The 17616-nt window shown below is 35.9% G+C and overlaps 1 protein-coding gene and 1 long non-coding RNA gene across 2 annotated transcripts in view; one reads left to right on the forward strand and one right to left on the reverse strand.

Moving 5' to 3' along the window:
- Positions 1–1563, forward strand: part of LOC135271811 (uncharacterized) — a 37503-nt gene extending 35940 nt beyond the window's left edge. Inside the window, exon 3 of the long non-coding RNA XR_010339942.1 lies at positions 16–1563. This is a non-coding gene — a long non-coding RNA (uncharacterized LOC135271811). The remainder of the gene's footprint in view (positions 1–15) is intronic.
- The window catches only part of PCED1B (PC-esterase domain containing 1B), a 125126-nt gene that overhangs the window by 83349 nt on the left and 24161 nt on the right, over positions 1–17616 (reverse strand).

Consider the following 17616-nt stretch of genomic DNA (forward strand, 5'->3'; position numbering starts at 1 on the left):
ATTTTCACTTTACAGATGAGGAAACAGAACCACAGAAACTTGAGGGCGTTACCCAAGGTTATGCGGCAAAGGAGTGATGGAGGCACATCTGGAATCCAAGTCCACTGACTCTTATCATAATGGCCTTTTTATATTTTGCGTCTCTTGCTGGACTGTAACTTGTCTTCTAGTATATGTAGATATCATTTATACTTAAATATTTGTCTAATACTATTTCATAATGATGCTAAGACGATCAAAATGGAAATTAAAGTTTGTCAACAGTGTCATTTAAAATTTGGAAGATTAAGTATAAAAAACACTGAATAACTACTTTCATAGAGTCGTTTTTTTAAAGTTCTGGTGTGCAAGTTTTGTGCAGAGTAAAAAGGCATGAACATTTGGTTTCTTTCCCAGTTATGATCACTCAAATTTCCCTTGGGTACATCATGCTGCCTTCTTATTATTCACTTAGCCTTTAAAGTAGTTGACAATTTTGCTTGTGTTATCTACTATATCTCATTTTAAAGTGAAATCAGGCTGAAATTCTTTGTATAAGAGGGCCTAAGAAATCTATCTGTTAAGATAAAGGGAAGAAAATAATTTATTTCAATCATTAGAAACTTTTGACAGGTGGACAGGCTAATTTTCTTGATTTACGAAGAGCTCATTCAAATGAATTGAAAGATGAGCAAATCAATAGAAAAATGGGCAAAAGATAAAATCAGGCAGGTTACAGACAAAAGTATAAATGGGCAAGAAATATGTGAATGATGATTATAATAAGGAAATGAATAGCAAAACATGATCTATCTATCAAATTAGCAAAAAAAAAAAAGAAAAGAAATTGAATGGTGAATATTGGTGAAAGTATGGAGGAAAAAAGGCTCTCGTACTCTCTTGGTGGAAGTGTAACTTTGAATGCTCTCCTGGAGAATAATTTGTCTTTACCTATAAAAATCTTTTTTTTTTTTGAGAACCATTGCAGCAGCCCAACCACAGCTGGTCTTCTCTGGATACCATGAACCACACTGTCCAAACCCTCTTCATTCCTGCCAACACCGGCCTCTCCACCAACTATGAGATGCTCAAGGAGGAGCATGAGGTGGCTGTGCTAAGGGCATCCCACAACCCTGTTCCTCCAGTGTCCACCATAATCCACATCTCAGTGACCTACGTACCCTATCATGTCATCTGGTCCCTGTTCAACACTGTCTTCATGAACTCCTGCTGCCTGGACTTCATAGCATTCACCTACTCAGTGAAGTCTAGGACAGGAAGTCTATAAACAGGAAGATGGTTGGTGATCTGACTGGGGCCCAGGCCTATGTCTCCACTGCCAAGTGCCTGAACGCCTGGGCCCTGGTTCTGGGCATCCTCCTGACCGTTCTCCTCCTCATCATCCCAGTGCTGATCTTCCAAGTCTATCGATAAAACAGGAGGCAGCATCCAGGCCAGGAGCTCTGCCCACAACCTGTGTCCCATGCACTCTACTCCTTTCCCTGCCCCAGGGCGCTTTACTCCTTGCCCTGCCCCCAGAGGCGAGTCCTGTATCACCCCTTTATCCTCACACACTTTTCTACAATGGCATTCAATAAAGTGCGTGTGTTCCTAGTATGTTAACTTTCTTTAACATACTAGTTGGTACTTTGGGATTAAAAACTGTAATTGCATATATCTTTTGAAGGAGCAAGCCCATTGTATGAAATTTACTATAGTAATATAGTGATGGAAGTTCACCGAGACCTATGGACATGGACACCAAACTCATTAATTAAAGCATTATTTGTAATGATAACAAACTAAATGACCATTCCTATCAGTAGGCATTGATGAAATAAAATAAAGTTAAATAAATTCATAGGTGCAAATACTGGTCCCTAAAAGATAACATAATATATGTATATGAAATTATTCTCAATACGTGGTAATAAGTTAAAAATGAGTGAAGAGGTGTGTATAGTATGAGCTCTGTTCTATGGATTAGCAAAGAAGAAAAATAGATTGAAAATATATATGAACACATGTATATGCATATATGTATTTTTTTGTGTCATAAATGAATCACAAGACTTTGTTAAATAGCAGTTTTCTTTGAGGTGAAAGATTAGATAGGAAGGAGTCAATATAGGTGGGGAGAGGTAGATTGAATTTCTGTTTTGTAAGTTTTTACCCTGTTTAAAGTGATTATTTTCTAGCCAGATAAATGCATTTTTGTTTGTTTGTTTTAAATATTAATAAGGGATATCTTATCTACATTTCACTGAATTGAAGAAAAATAACTGAAGGAAGAAAAGAAGGAAGGACAGAAGGAAGAAAACAAGAAAGGAAAAAGTTTCATGTTGCTAAGGGAAAGCAAACACACAATCATATTTACAAAGTAAATTTTGAAATCTCCTGTAGTAATTTCATAAAGGCCTTCACTTTCCAAATCTCCTTTTCATTCTCTGAGTGTGACACAAAATGCCCATCATGTCATGGAATACATCCTTGGGCATTTGAAGATACTCTCACATCTGGATTGATTATTCACATCATAATACAGTCAAGGACTGTCTTAAGTTCATTCAGGCCACTTTAACAGAGTGCAATAGACTGGGTGGCTTATAAACAACAGAAATTCATTTCCCACAGCTCTAGAAGCCCAAAATCAGGTGCCAGCATTGTTGGATTCTGGTGACGGTTTTCTTCTAGGTTGCAACCTGCCATCTTCTCATATCCTCACATGGCAGAAAGAGAGAAAGAGAGCTCCCTGGAGTCTCCTTTATAAGGGCACTAATACCATTCATGAGGCTGGAGCCTAAATCACTTCCCAAAGGTTCCACTTCATAATACCATCATATTGGGGATTAGGATTTCAATATATAAACTTTGTGGGGGACAGAAACATTCAGTCCATAACAAGGACCTTGGTTGCTGGAAATAGTATCTTAAAAGTCACCACTAGGAGTCCTTTCTTTCCCTTGCCCATCTGGGTATAATTTATGCTTGTACTGTGATATTGAACATAGTTTGAGCTGTGGCTTATTTCATATGCATCAACATTTTGTTAGTGCAAACTCTGAACAGGTTTCAGTGAGTATCAGATTATCAGGCTTGAACCCAGGTCTCATATAGTCATGCTTTCAAATCTCATGGGCATGATGTACCACCATTCCTACCTTGCTCCACTCCTATAATTAAACCTAAACCATTATTGTTGAACTGCACATTACATGACTACTTCTGGCCCAAACATGTATCTATTTTATTTCTGTTTTTTTCAGGGCCCTGTACAAGGGATGCCACATCAGAGGATCTATCACATCAAATCCTTCTAGGATAGAGAGAGAATTGTTTTTAGTCTCTGAGTACAATCCATACCACAGAAATCATGGACTTGAGATACTTGGAAAATGTGTTTGCAGATATCATGTTGCTTCTTTTAGTTTAGCTTATTAAGGGTTGAATTCCAAAATTTTTTCCGCAGATTTATATGAAAATAAAGATATATAAATAGTATATATATATAAAGAATATATTTAAAGAAAATAAAGAATATAAAGATATTTACATATTTTCTCATATATATGGAAGTATATATTTTCATATATGTTTATATATATGAAATATATATATGAAAATATATAAATATCTCTACATGAAAATAAAGAGGAAATGTTTGTTTTGTGATTTAAATTAACTTTGTATTATTTTATGAAACTACATATAAAGAAAATACAGTCCCCTCTGTAAGAAACAGGGGTGAATTACCTTGTATATTGTATTTTTAAGCTTTACATATGAAAAATGTTAAGCATATCAACGTAGAATAGTATATTGAACTATGAATCACTGTTACGATATCACCGTATCACCATTCCCCGCCCCTTGAATGTACTGTATTTCGAGTGATAATCTTTAACAAAAAGTCTCCTAACTTTCAAAAATTCCACAGACATTGGCTAGATATTTGTACCAGTTAGATTTTGGTTCTCCTTTCATAGTGATGCTGACATTTAAGAGATGCTACTCTCCAGCCTCAGAAGGTCATGGTTTAGGTTTTATTGCAGCGCCAGTGCTGCACTTGGGCTAAGTCTTATATATAGTGTCCCTCCAATCTTCTTTCTAACTGACAACACAGGTTCTGGGGCAGTGGGTAGGGTTGTATCTAGTTAGGGTCATCTGGAAATTGACTTACACACAGTACAATGGCTAAACTGACTTCATTGTCAGATGGAGCCCGTTCCTCAGCCTGATGGCTTCACATAAACCAGGCTGGGTGAGACGGATTGCTTTCCTGATAATATAAACACTGCATTCAAACTTTGAATTATAAATCCAAGTGCAAGCCATTTAATTCCTCCATAGTATTGGGCCATTTACACAGGGGTATTTGTTGCAGAGGAAAAAGTTCTATTAGAACCTTACTTTTAATTTGGATATACTAGTAAAGTGGAAGAGAGGAGCAGAAAATTAAATTTTTCTTCTTTTCTTTAGTATAAGCAAACTTCCCTGAGCCCTTACCCTTCACTCTGTTCTACAAGTTTTATGAGTGTATAGATTCCTGTTTTCTGTAACGGATCCTTATGAGTTTCTGTTTCTCATCTAAGCAACACAGTGAAGGTCATGAGAAATGCCTAAGCAGGCTGGACTCCAGCCATCTAGGCGCCGTAGCGAAGGGCACGAGATAAGCCTGTGCTGGGCTCCTTGAGCACCTCAGATAACGACCATCTGGGCCGCATAGCAAAAGTCATCTGGAAGCCTGAGTTATGCGCCTGTCATTGCTTCATAAACTGCCTTTGTTCTGCACCTGCAAGCCTGCTTTCGGGCCATTGCACTTCATGTATAAAAGTCAAGCCCTGTCTTTGCTCGGGGCTGTTTTCCGATGCGAATCCGCTGAGCCGTTTCACCTAAATACAATCTTCCTGTTCCACCCATTGGTCTCTCCGGTCTCCTGATTCTCACAACACTAGATCAAAGCTCCAGGTTGCCAAGCTTGAGTACACATGGAAATAAAAATTAATCAATTTAATGGTTTTGTAGTGCTGTTACTTTTCCCCACAACTATGTTTATATACACCCACTTCAGTAAATCAAAGCTCCATCTCAACTGACTTGTTTAGAAAAAGTTCATATGCAAATAAGAGAGTTCACAAAAAGGGATAGGCAATTTGCTATGTATTAACACGAGTACTGGCAGCCAATTAGTGTTTTTTTAAAAAAACAAGAAGCACTGGGAAGATCAGTTTCCAGTTGATGCTAATGACTTTCCATACAAAGTTCATTACTGGCCAGGACATCTGCCTTCCCCTCCAACTTCCCTATTTTTTATGAAAGTATAACTAAATATAAGTAAAACATGACGAAAGTGTCAGTACAATCAGGAGGCAGGATAAAACTGGAAATGATCCATGGAGAAAGCCCTTTTCTACCCATGTTGCTCCCTCCAAACTTTCTCCCCTTACCATTTTGTGCTGAGTGGTGTCAACAGTGAGAATTCTCTGGAGTAATTCCAGCCACTACTGATGAAGGACAATGGTGTACACATCTGGATGCTCTGCCAGATGAGGAGCTGCAACTTTTTACGCATTTACCCTAACAAGTTTTCCACGAAATAAGAACGAATTGAATAATTTTCTGGTTAAACCATAGGTATGCTGAGTTTCTGAGAGAAAGCAAAGGTTCTTGGTGTTTTGGGGGCGTTCTGAAGTCAAGGATTGGAGTGGGAGGGTGAAGTATGTTTCCTTAGTCTAAGAAGTAGAATGCCTAGGCGTTTCAGATAGTTTTATTTGCTATGCCAGCAAATGACAATGGCTTGACATTTTTATTGGATGAATCACCTTTTAAGTAAGTGATAAATATTTGAATGTCTCAAGTCATAGAATAAGGATATGGATTCTCAATTATAAAAGTAATTCAAATTCAGAAATATGATCGAGATGTCTTCAGTTTTTAAAAAACTGTTTTTGGCAGATGACTGAACATACTGAATATGATTATTATATTAAAATACAAGTATGCACTGACTTAACATTTAAGTAATGTATGTAATTGCTTGACACATCTCAATCATCTTATTTAATTGTAAATAGCCAATTAATATGAATTTTACTCTGATGTGACAATAATAATCTGTATCTGTAAACAAAACCAAACACAGCAGCCCTAATAACATGTTATCTAAATCCTTAAAAATATATAATCTGATCATTGCTACAAAAATGTTGATGCTACTGACCACGCACATTTTTTCTGTTTTTTTTTGAATGCCAAAATTAATTTTTCTGATAAAGACATAAACTTTTTCTTTTTCCTTTTTTAGAAGCAGGATCTTACTTTGTATCCAGGTTGGAGTGGGGTAGTATAATCACAACTCACTGCAGCCTTGAATCCCTGAGCTCAAGCAATCCTCCTGACTTAACCTCCCAAGTAGCTGGGACTATAGATGTGCACCAACACAACTGGCTAATTTTTAAATTATTTTGTTTCATTTTTGTAGATATGGATCTCACTGTGTTGCCCAGACTGGCCTCAAACTCCCTAACCTTAAGTGATCCTCTTGCCTGGCCTCCCAAAGTGGTGGGATTACAAGTGTGAGCCACCACACCTGGCCTCAAACATATAGTGACTATCATAATTAAACAATTTTCCTTGATAACATCCAAGACACAAAACACGATTGTGATTAAGAATATAATGTTGTAAAATAATTTTATTCAATTTTCCTATATACGCTTCCCAGCTTTTTTTAACAAAAAATTGTGTAAAATATATTAAGTGACCTATTATTTCATTGTATATATTAACTCCTATCCTTTGAAAATAAAGCCCTACTACTTAAAAAAAAATTAGCCAAACAAAAGTTTTTTTTGTTCCTACAGCTCAGTGGCTCTCAAACTATTTTTGAACAGTAGAATGTTATCTTCAAGTGAAATTTTATTTAAATAACCTGGCATGGGAATTCCACTCAAGGGGGCATGCTATTCCTTTCTTCTTTTACTTTTTTTTTAATTGGCTAGGACTAGGATAGGACAGGTATGCCATTCTGAACAGTTGACCTATTATTCTCTGAAGGGAATTTTTTAAATTTTTATTTTATTTTATTTTATTTTATTTTGAGATAGGATCTCGCTCTGCCACCCAGGCTGGAGTACAGTGGCGTGATCATGGCTCAGTGCCACCTCTGCCTCCTGGGCTCAAGAGATCCTCCTACCTCAGCCTCTTAAGTAGCTAGAACCGCAGGTAGCCGGGACCCCAGGCGCAAGCCAGCACGCCTGACTAATTCTTATATTTTTCATAGAGATGGGGTTTCACCATGTTTCCCAAGCTGGTCTCAAACTCCTGAGCTCAAGAGATCCACCTGCCTTGGCCTCCCAAAGTGTTGGGATTATAGATGTAAGCCACCGTGCCCTCCCTTAAGGAAATTTTACCTTGAGATATACAGGTAGGAATGTAGTGGGGAAATACATGTACCGAAGGAAGGCAGAAAGCATAATCTTGTAGACAAAGATAATTAGAATTAGTTTGTTAAGACAGGAACAATGAAACCAAAGAAGAGCGCAGCTGAGTTTTAATGATGGCAGAGATGGAGAAAAGAGCTTGAGGATGCCAGCTTCCCAGTTTCTTTGCCAGACCACCCAGGATTATTTGAAGGAAATTCAGAGATGGCTTCCTGCACTTCCTCACTTTCCCAGGTGTCCTTATAAAAATCTCTGTCTTGCTATGCATTCCTGTTGATTTCTATGCAGAAAAGCCTCACTATCCCCATTGCATGGTTTTCCTAATCTACCAAACGTATAATTCAACTCAGCAGATACCATGAAAAGCCAGCTTTGAGCATCAGATTTGTCTGTATCTCAAGACCAGTCATCTCAAATACATGACACTTGCTCTTCCAGTTACCATATCTGCATCCTTGGCAGACATCAATAATTAAACATGTGCTTTTATTTTACTGCTGAGACAGAAATCAACTTTAGAAATTTTTTTCAAACAGTTCTCTAGACAGCTTGCCAATCTATATTATTGACATAAGAGTTGAAATCTGTTTACCATTCTACTTCAGTAAATATTTGGAATGGGATCTTTCTTTTCTTGTTTATTATGTTCTCCACAATGCCTTAATGCTTAAGCTGAGGTTCCTCACGGGTTGCCTCTAAGAGAAAAGTGAGGCAGCCCAAAGTGAGGCTGAGCAGTTGCGGTCTAGATAAAAAAGGTACCTTCTCCATTTTTTATTCCTCAAACAGTTTTAAACAGATAAGACACTTTTACCTGTTGTATGTATTGAAATTCCTAGTATAATTTTATTTGAGGTATCATTTCTTCAACAACAAAAAAAGTTAAGTTGAAATCACCAAATTGCTACAATCAACCCCTGGACCACAGTGCTCATACCACTATATTATTTTATAAATTGACCTGACTCAAACTGGCATAATCAGCCAACACTTTCATCTTTTCATTTCAAGATCTAAATTTATAGATAACTTTTCTAAGTACTGTTTTTATGTTGTTTCATTAATGAAGGATGCTATCATGCATCAGTGACTCTAAGATCTTTCAGAAGACATGTCAGCACTGTTCTACAAACTTTAATAAAGCATAAAAAGGTATCGTAATGCAAAAACGAATGTGCACACTCAACAACTGAACAATTTAGACAGGAAATCAGTGAGTATATCGAAGACTTGAACAACACTATCAATCAATTTGACCTGACTAGAACTTATAGAACATTCCATCCAACAACAGCAGAATTCCCATTCCTTTCAAATACACATGAAACATTTACCAAGACAGACAACATTCTAAGCCTTAAAAAATCTAAATAAATGTTAAATAATTTAAGTTTTATAAAGTATATTCTTTTACCAAAATGGAATTAAATTAGAAATAAAAAACAGGAAGATAGCTAGAATGTTCCCAAGTATTTGGAACCTAAATAACATGCAACATCTCTGGGTAATAGAAGAAATCAAAGGGAAATTATTAAACATTTTAATCTGTATGTAAATGTAAACAAAATAGTATAAAACATTTCAATCTGAATGTAAATGTGTATCAAAATTTATGGATGCAGCTGATGCAGTCCATAAAGGACAGTATATAGTGCTAAAAAGACTACATTCAAAAAGAAGAAGGATCTGAAATCAATAACTTTAGCTTCCACCTCAAGTATTAGGAAATAAAGAGCAAATATAATCCAAAATCAGCAGAAGAAATGAGATAATGAAGATCAGAGTGAATATGAATGAAATAGAAAACTGAAAAACAACAGAGAAAATGATTGAAACGAAAAACTGGTTCTTTGAGAAAATCAACTAAATTGAATAAACCTCTAGCCAAAACAATAAAAAAGAAGAGAGAGAGAAGAAACAAGTTACCAACATCAGAAGTGGAAGAGCTAATAGCATTATGGACTCAACAGAGTTTAAAGAGAATAATTAGAGACTATTATGAAGAATTTTATGCCAATAAATTTAACAACTTAGATGACATAAAATTCCTTGAAAGACACAAACTATGAAAACCCATTTAAGAAGAAATAAACAACCTAAATAATCCTATGTCTATTAAATAAATTTAATTTGAAATTAAAACCTTTCCACAAAGAAAGTTACAGGCTCAGATGGCTTCTTTGGTAAATCTGACCAAATATTTAAGGAAGAAATAATGCTAATTTTACAAAAATTTTCAGGGGAATTACAGGGGAATAAATACTTCCCAACTCAGTCTAGCAGGCCAGCATTTGGTTGATATTAAAACCAAAGGCATTATAAAAAAGAAACGTACACACCAATTTCCCTCATGAAACTTAATGCAGAAGTGCTTAACAAAAGTTTAGCAAATTGAATGTAATATTACATAAATAGGATAATAGTTCATAACAAGTGGGTTTACCCCAGTAATACAAGATAGTTTTAACATTAGAAAACCATCAGTATAATTCATAACAACAGATTAAAAGGAAAAAATGTGATCATCTCAATAAATACAAAGAAAGTATTTGGCAAAATCCCACGTGCATTCCTTATAAAAACTCACATTAAGCTAGGAATAGAAGGGAACGTCTTGAACCTGAATTTTTTTTTTTTTTTTTTTTTTTTTACTAAAAAGCTTTACAGTTACCATCATACCTAATGATGAAAGGCAGACTGAATGAATGTTTTCTTTCTTTCTTTCTTTTTTTTTTTTTTAAGAGACGGGGTTTCTCCTTGTTGGCCAGGCTGGTCTCGAACTCCTGACCTCAGATGATCCACCCACCTCAGCCTCCCAAAGGGCTGGGATTACAGGTGTGAGCCACCATGACTGGTGCATGTTTTCTTTATAAGATTGAAAACAAGTCAAGAATGCCCACTCTTACCACTTCTATTCAACATTATACTAGAGTATCAAGCAATGCAATAAGAAAAAAATGTCATTTATTGAAAGAAATTTTTGAAATGATTGGAAGGGAAAAAATAAAATTGTCTTTATTTGCAGATGACATGATTATCTATGTAGAAAATCCCACAATAAGATACCATCTCATGCCAGTTAGAATGACAATCATTAAAAAATCAGGAGACAACAGATGCTGGAGAGGATATGGAGAAATAGGAATGCTTTTGCACTGTTGGTGGGAGTGTAAATTAGTTCAACCATTGTGGAAGACAGTGTGGCAATTCCTCAAGGATTTAGAAACAGAAATACCATTTGACCCAGCAATCCCATTACTGGGTATATACCCAAAGGATTATAAATCATTCTGTTATAAAGACACATGCACACGTATGTTTACTGCAGCACTGTTCACCATAGCAAAGACTTGGAACCAACTCAAATGCCCATAAATGATAGATTGGATAATGAAAATGTGGCACATATATACCATGGAATACTACGTAGCCATAAAAAGGATGACTTCATGTCTTTTGCAGGGACATGGATGAAACTGGAAACCATTATTCTCAGCAAACTGACACAAGAACAGAAAACCAAACATTGCATGTTCTCACTCATAAGTGGGTGTTGAACAATGAGAACACATGGACACAGGGAGGGGAACATAACACACTGGGTCCTGTCGAGGGGTGGAGGCTAGGGGAGGGGTGGGGGCTAGCATGGGGTTGGGGGATTGGGGAGGGATAGCATTGGGCAAAATACCTAATGTAGATGATGGGGTGATGGATGCAGCAAATCACCATGGCACATGTATACCTATGTAACAAACCTGCATGTTCTGCACATGTACCCCAGAACTTAAAGTATAATAAATTTTTAAAAAGGAAAATCCTATGAAATATATTTCAAAAAACAATTTGAACTAGTAAATGAGTTAAGCAAAATTGTGGGATACAAGAACAAAATGTAAGCTTAATTGTATTTCTACGTACTAGCAGTGAACAATCAGAAATTAAAATAAAAAACACAGTTCCATTTATAATAGCATCAAAAATACAAAATACTTAAAAATAAATCTGACAAAAGCTGTGCAGGGATTGTACACTGAAAACTATGAAACACTGCTGAGAAAAGTTAAAGATCTAAATAAGTGGAAAGATATACTATGTTTATAGTATATGATTCATATACTATAAACTTATATGGTTCAGAAGACTCAATATGATTAAGATGTCAATTATACTTAAATTGATGTATAGATTGAACACAATCTCAATCATGTACCCAGCAGGTCTTTTGTCAAAATCGACAAGTTAATCATAAGTTTCACATGAAAATTCAAAAGACCTAGAGCAGTCAAGCAAAAGAACAAAAATGGAAGGGTAATACTACCTCATATTAAGATGTATTAAAAAGCAACAGTAGTCAAAATAGTATGGTACTGCCATCAGATAGACAAATAAATCAATAGAACAGAACAGCAAGATCAGAAAGTCTAGATCTCCACACATACATGGTCAACTGATTTTTGCAGGGGTACAAAGGGAATTTACTAGATAAAGGATACTGTTTTCAACAAATGGTAATGGAACAATTTGCAATCAATACACAAACAAAAAAGGAATCTCCATACCTTGGGCAGTGATTCACAGAATGAATCATTGACCAAAATGTAAAACACAGGGCTATAAACCTTCTAAAAGAAAAGAGGAATCCTTTATGAACTTGATTTAGGCAAAGATTTCTCAGGTTTGACACCAAAAACACTCTCCATACAACAAAACCTGGTATGTTGGACTTCACCAAAATTAAGAATACCTACTATTTAAAAGACACTGTTAAGAGACTGAAAAGTCAAGCACAGATTGGGAGAGAATACTTGCTCATCATTTACCTGCTAAGAACATGTATTGAGAATGTATAAAGAGCTCCCACAACTCAATCATACAAACCAATTCAATTTTTTAAAAAAGGGAAACAGATTTGGACAGACACATTGCCAAAGACAAATACAGATGGCAAATAAGGATAAAAAAGATTGCTTATAATCATAATTAAAATGCAAATTAAAAACACAATATGATATTACCACACACTTTTATAATGCCTAAATTTAAAGACTGATCATAAGAAGTGTTGATAAGCATGTAGAGCACTGGAATGCTCACATACTGCTGATTTGTTTCTTAAAAAGTCATACAACTACCACATGACCCAGCCATTCTACTCTTAGTTATCTTCCCCAGAGAAATAAAAACAGGATACAAGAACAAACTATAAACTGAATTGTATGCCAAAAAACCTCATGCATATGCAAAGACTTGCAAATGAATGTTGACAGCGGAAAAACAAGAAAAACACAAATGCTTGTCAGCAGGTGAATGAATAAACACATTGTGGTATATCCATGCAATAGAATAGTGTTCAGCAATAAAAAGGAATAACTATTAATGTTTAAGAGAGGAATCAAATGGATGCAATAAAAATCAATAAAGGGGATTTTTATTATTTTTTTATTGCATCGATTTGATTCTTCTCTCTTTTCTTTTTTATTAATCTGGCTAGTGGTCTGTCTATTTTGTATTTCTGTGGAATCGGATCTGTATTTCAGATTCTACAGAAATACAAAATACCATCAGAGATTACTACAAACAACTCTACGCACATAAACCAGTAAACCTGAAAGAAATGGATAAATTCCTGGACACTTGCACCCTCCCAAGCCTAAACCAGGAAGCAATCGAAATCCTGAATAGACTAATAACAAGGGCTGAAGTTGAGGCAGCAATTAAGAGCCTACCAACCAAAAAAGCCCAGGTCCAGATGGGTTCCCAGCTGAATTCTACCAGACATATAAAGAGGAGCTGGTACCACTCCTGAAACTATTCCAAACAATCCAAAAAGAGGGAATCCTTCCCAAATCATTTTATGAGACCAACATCATCCTGATACCAAAACCCGGCAAAGACTCAAGAAAAGAAAAAAACTTCAGGCCAATATCCATGATGAACATAGATGCAAAAAGCTTCAATAAAATACTGGCAAACCAATTGCAACAGCACATCAAAGAGCTCATCCATCATAATCAAGTAGGCTTCATCCCAGGGATGCAGGCTGGTTCAACATATGCAAGTCTATAAATGTAATTCACCACATAAACAGAACCAAAGACAAAAACACATGATTACCTCAATTGATGCAGAGAAGGCCTTCGACAATATTCAACAGCCCTTTATGCTAAAAACTCTCAATAAACTAGGTATCAACAGAACGTATCTCAAAATAATAAAAGCTATTTACAACAAACCCACAGCCAATATCATACTGAATGGGCAAAAACTGGAAGCATTCCCTTTGAAATCTGGCACGAGACAAGGATGCCCTCTCTCACCACTCTTATTCAATATAGTATTGGAAGTTCTAGCCAGAGCAATCAGGCAAGAAAAAGAAATAAAGGTATTCAATTAGAAAAGGAGGAAGTCAAATTGTCTCTATTTGCAGATGACATGATTGTATATTCATAAGACCATATTGTCTCAGCCCCAAATCTCCTAAAACTGATAAGCAATTTCAGCAAAGTCTCAGGATACAAAATCAATGTGCAGAAATCACAAGCATTCCTATACACCAATAACAGACTTAAAGAAAGCGAAATCAAGAACAAACTGCCATTCACAATTGCTACAAAGAAAATAAAATACCTACCAATACAACTAACAAAGGATGTAAAGGACCTCTTCAAGGAGAACTACAAACCACTGCTCAAGGAAATAAGAGAGGACATAAACAGATAAAAAAACATTCCATGCTCATGGTTAGGAAGAATCAATATTGTGAAAATGGCCATACTGCCCAGAGTAATTTATAGATTGAATGCTATCCCCATCAAGCTACCTACGACCCTCTTCACAGAACTGGAAAAAAACACCTTAAATTTCATATGAAACCAAGAGAATTTCATATGAAGAGTTCAATAGTCAAGTCAATTCTAAGCAAAAAAAGAAAAAGCGGGAGGCATCATGCTACACGCTACCTGACTTCAAACTATACTACAAGACTACACTAATCAAAACAGTGTGGTACTGGTAGCAAAACAGAGATATAGGCCAATGGAACAGAACAGAGGCCTCAGAGGCAACACCACACATCTACAACCATCTGATCTTTGACAAACTTGACAAAAACAAGCAATGGGGAAAGAATTCCCTGTGTAATAAATGATGTTGGGAAAACTGGCTAGCCATGTGCAGAAAGCAGAAACTGGACCCCTTCCTGATACTTACACTAAAATTAACTCCAGATGGATTAAAGACTTAAACATAAGACCTAACACCATAAAAACCCTAGAAGAAAACCTAGGCAAAACCATTCAGGACATAGGCATAGGCAAGGACTTGATGACTGAAACACCAAAAGCATTGGCAACAAAAGCCAAAGTAGACAAATGGGATCTAATTAAACTCCAGAGCTTCTGCACAGCAAAAGAAACAATCATTAGAGTGAACCAGCAACCAACAGAATGGGAAAAATTTTTTGCAATCTACTCATCTGACAAAGGGCTAATATCCAGAATCTACAAAGATTAAAACAGATTTACAAGAAAAAAACAAACAAACCCATGCAAAAGTGGGCAAAAGATATGAACAGACATTTTTCAAAAGAAGACATATGAGGCCAGCAAACCTATGAAAAAATGCTCATCATCATTGATCATTAGAGAAATGCAAATCAAAACCACATTGAGATATCACCTCATGTCAGTTAGAATGGTGATTATTAAAAAATCTGGAGACAACAGATGCTGGAGAGGATGTGGAGAAATAGGAACACTTTTACACTGTTGGTGGGAGTGTAAATTATTTCAACCATTGCGGAAGAAAGTGTGGCAATTCCTCAAAGACCTAGAAATAGAAATTCCATCTGACCCAGCAATCCCATTACTGGGTATATATCCAAAAGAATATAAATCATTCTATTGTAAAGACACATGCACACATACATTCACTGCAGCACTATTTACAATAGCAAAGACCCAGAAGCAACCCAAATGCCCATCGATGATAGACTGGACAAGGAAAATGTGGCACATATATACCATGGAACACTATGCAGCCATGAAAAACAATGAGTTCGTGTCCTTTGTAGGGACATGGATGAATCTGGAAACCATCATTCTCAGCAAACTGACACAAGAACAGAAAATCAAATACCACATGTTCTCGCTCATAGGCGGGTGTTGAACAGTGAGAACACATGGACACAGGGAGGGGAGCATCACACACTGGGGTCTGTTGTGGGGGCCTAGGAGAGGGTCAGTAGGGGGTAGGGAGTTGGGGAGGGATAACATGGGGAGAAATGCCAGATATAGGTGATGGGGATGGAGGCAGCAAACTACATTGCCCTGTATGTATCTATACAACAATCCTGCATGTTCTGCACATGTACCCCAGAACCTAAAGTGTAATAAAAAATGTGTGTGTATATATATATATATATATATAACATGCATAAATCTCAAAGTAATTATGTTGAGTGAAAAAAAACAGACAAAAGAGTACATATTCTGTGATTCCACTATGTAAAATTCTAAAAAATTCAAACTAATCTATAGTGGTGAAAAGCAGCTAATGATTTCCTGGAGATGAAGGTGAAAAGCAAGGAGGGACTACTAAGGGTATAAGAGAACTTTTTGGGATGATAGAGATGTTCATTATCTTGATTATAGTGATAGCCTTGTGGGTGGTATACATGTATGAAAACTTGTCAAGTTACACACTTTATGTGCAGTTGATTGCATGTCAATTATACATCAATGAAGTTGTTAAAAATCTAAGTGCACAGATGTTGATGATCGCACTGTTTTGATAGTAGCCCAAAATAGAAACAACAAAATTTCTATAAATAGGAAGCTGATTAATAAATAATGATGCATTCACAAAATAAAATTACAGAGTAGCTACTAAAGTATTTTCAGAGAATACTTAAAAACATGAGAGAAGGGCCAAGTTACAATGAAAATTTGAATCAAGGAGAGAATTCAAAATTGTAGATAACCATGAAAGTGATTTTGTAAAATGAAAGTTTAATAGATACAAAAAAAAGAAGAAAAAGTTACCTAATGCTTGTGATGCTGTGGCTCTATCACCTGTGTTTAGAACACTCATTGTAACAATTATGTATATTCAACTTTTGTTCTTACCTTTTTATATCCACTGAGTTTTTACTTGAATATAAAATATATTAAGGAAAGAGAAAAGACACTATTATTCATTTTTTTGATATTCTGTTGGACTTACTATAGAATTTTGGTACATTGTTTTGTTGATTTTATGAAAGTGTATATATCTTAACCATATATCAAATTTTTAAAGGGCAATGTTTGTGCAATCTCTGCCATAAAAAATTAAGCACCGTTGTTTGAACTCTGCATGGATAAAATACAGCTATGCTTGGTTAGACTTGGATTATATGAGGCTATGTTCACACACTGGCTAGAAGGGGCAATTAGAGCTCAAGTAACATCTGTTACAGCTTACAGAAGAATTTTTAGTGTTCGGTAATGTGAAAGCACTTTTTAACATAACAAAAGTTGTAAGAAAGATTTTTTGACCACTAGCTGTAACTGAATGTGGATCTCTTCAATGTAACTGCTATCAAAGATACTACATTGTTTTGTGGAAAACTAACAATCTCCCTATTTTGTCAAATAATCTCAGCTGTGACATCACCATGTAATTATGCTAGAAAGTGGGATTTCTACATTTAGCAGATGACAAAAAGTTTTTCATTCTAACCTAAAAGCCTAATTTTCTGCATTTTTCTTCCTATCCTATGGTATGCTTCCCGTGAAACTCAGATGTCTCCACTACAATGAGAAAATAGCAAAAGAAAATGAGCTCATGGTTTTTGTTTTTGATTTAGAGGATTATAATCTCCGGGAGGCCAGTGACATTCTTTTGTGAGTTCTCAAAAATAGATAGGACATTGCAGAGTGCTTAATAAATCTTTAATCATTGAACAGATTTTTGACAAGATTTGCGCTGTATGGCCAAGCTCTGCACATGGGAGCGAAACAGACTTGTAAATCACCTATCATCTGTGCCAAGGTTTGAACCCATCTCCAAATTCTTATTTTCCAGATTTGAAAGACTCAACTATAGCCTGCAGAAAAGATGCTCAATGCCTTGGGAAAATGTTCGTTTTTTTAAAAAGAATGATAATGGCTGAAAGTAGAGAGTTGAAAGGAAAAAGGCTCTATTACTCTAGTTTTCC

This window comes from Aotus nancymaae, unplaced genomic scaffold (genome assembly GCF_030222135.1).
Source record: "Aotus nancymaae isolate 86718 unplaced genomic scaffold, 86718_ANA_hifiasm-v0.15.2.pri h1tg000092l, whole genome shotgun sequence".
NCBI lineage: Eukaryota > Metazoa > Chordata > Mammalia > Primates > Aotidae > Aotus > Aotus nancymaae.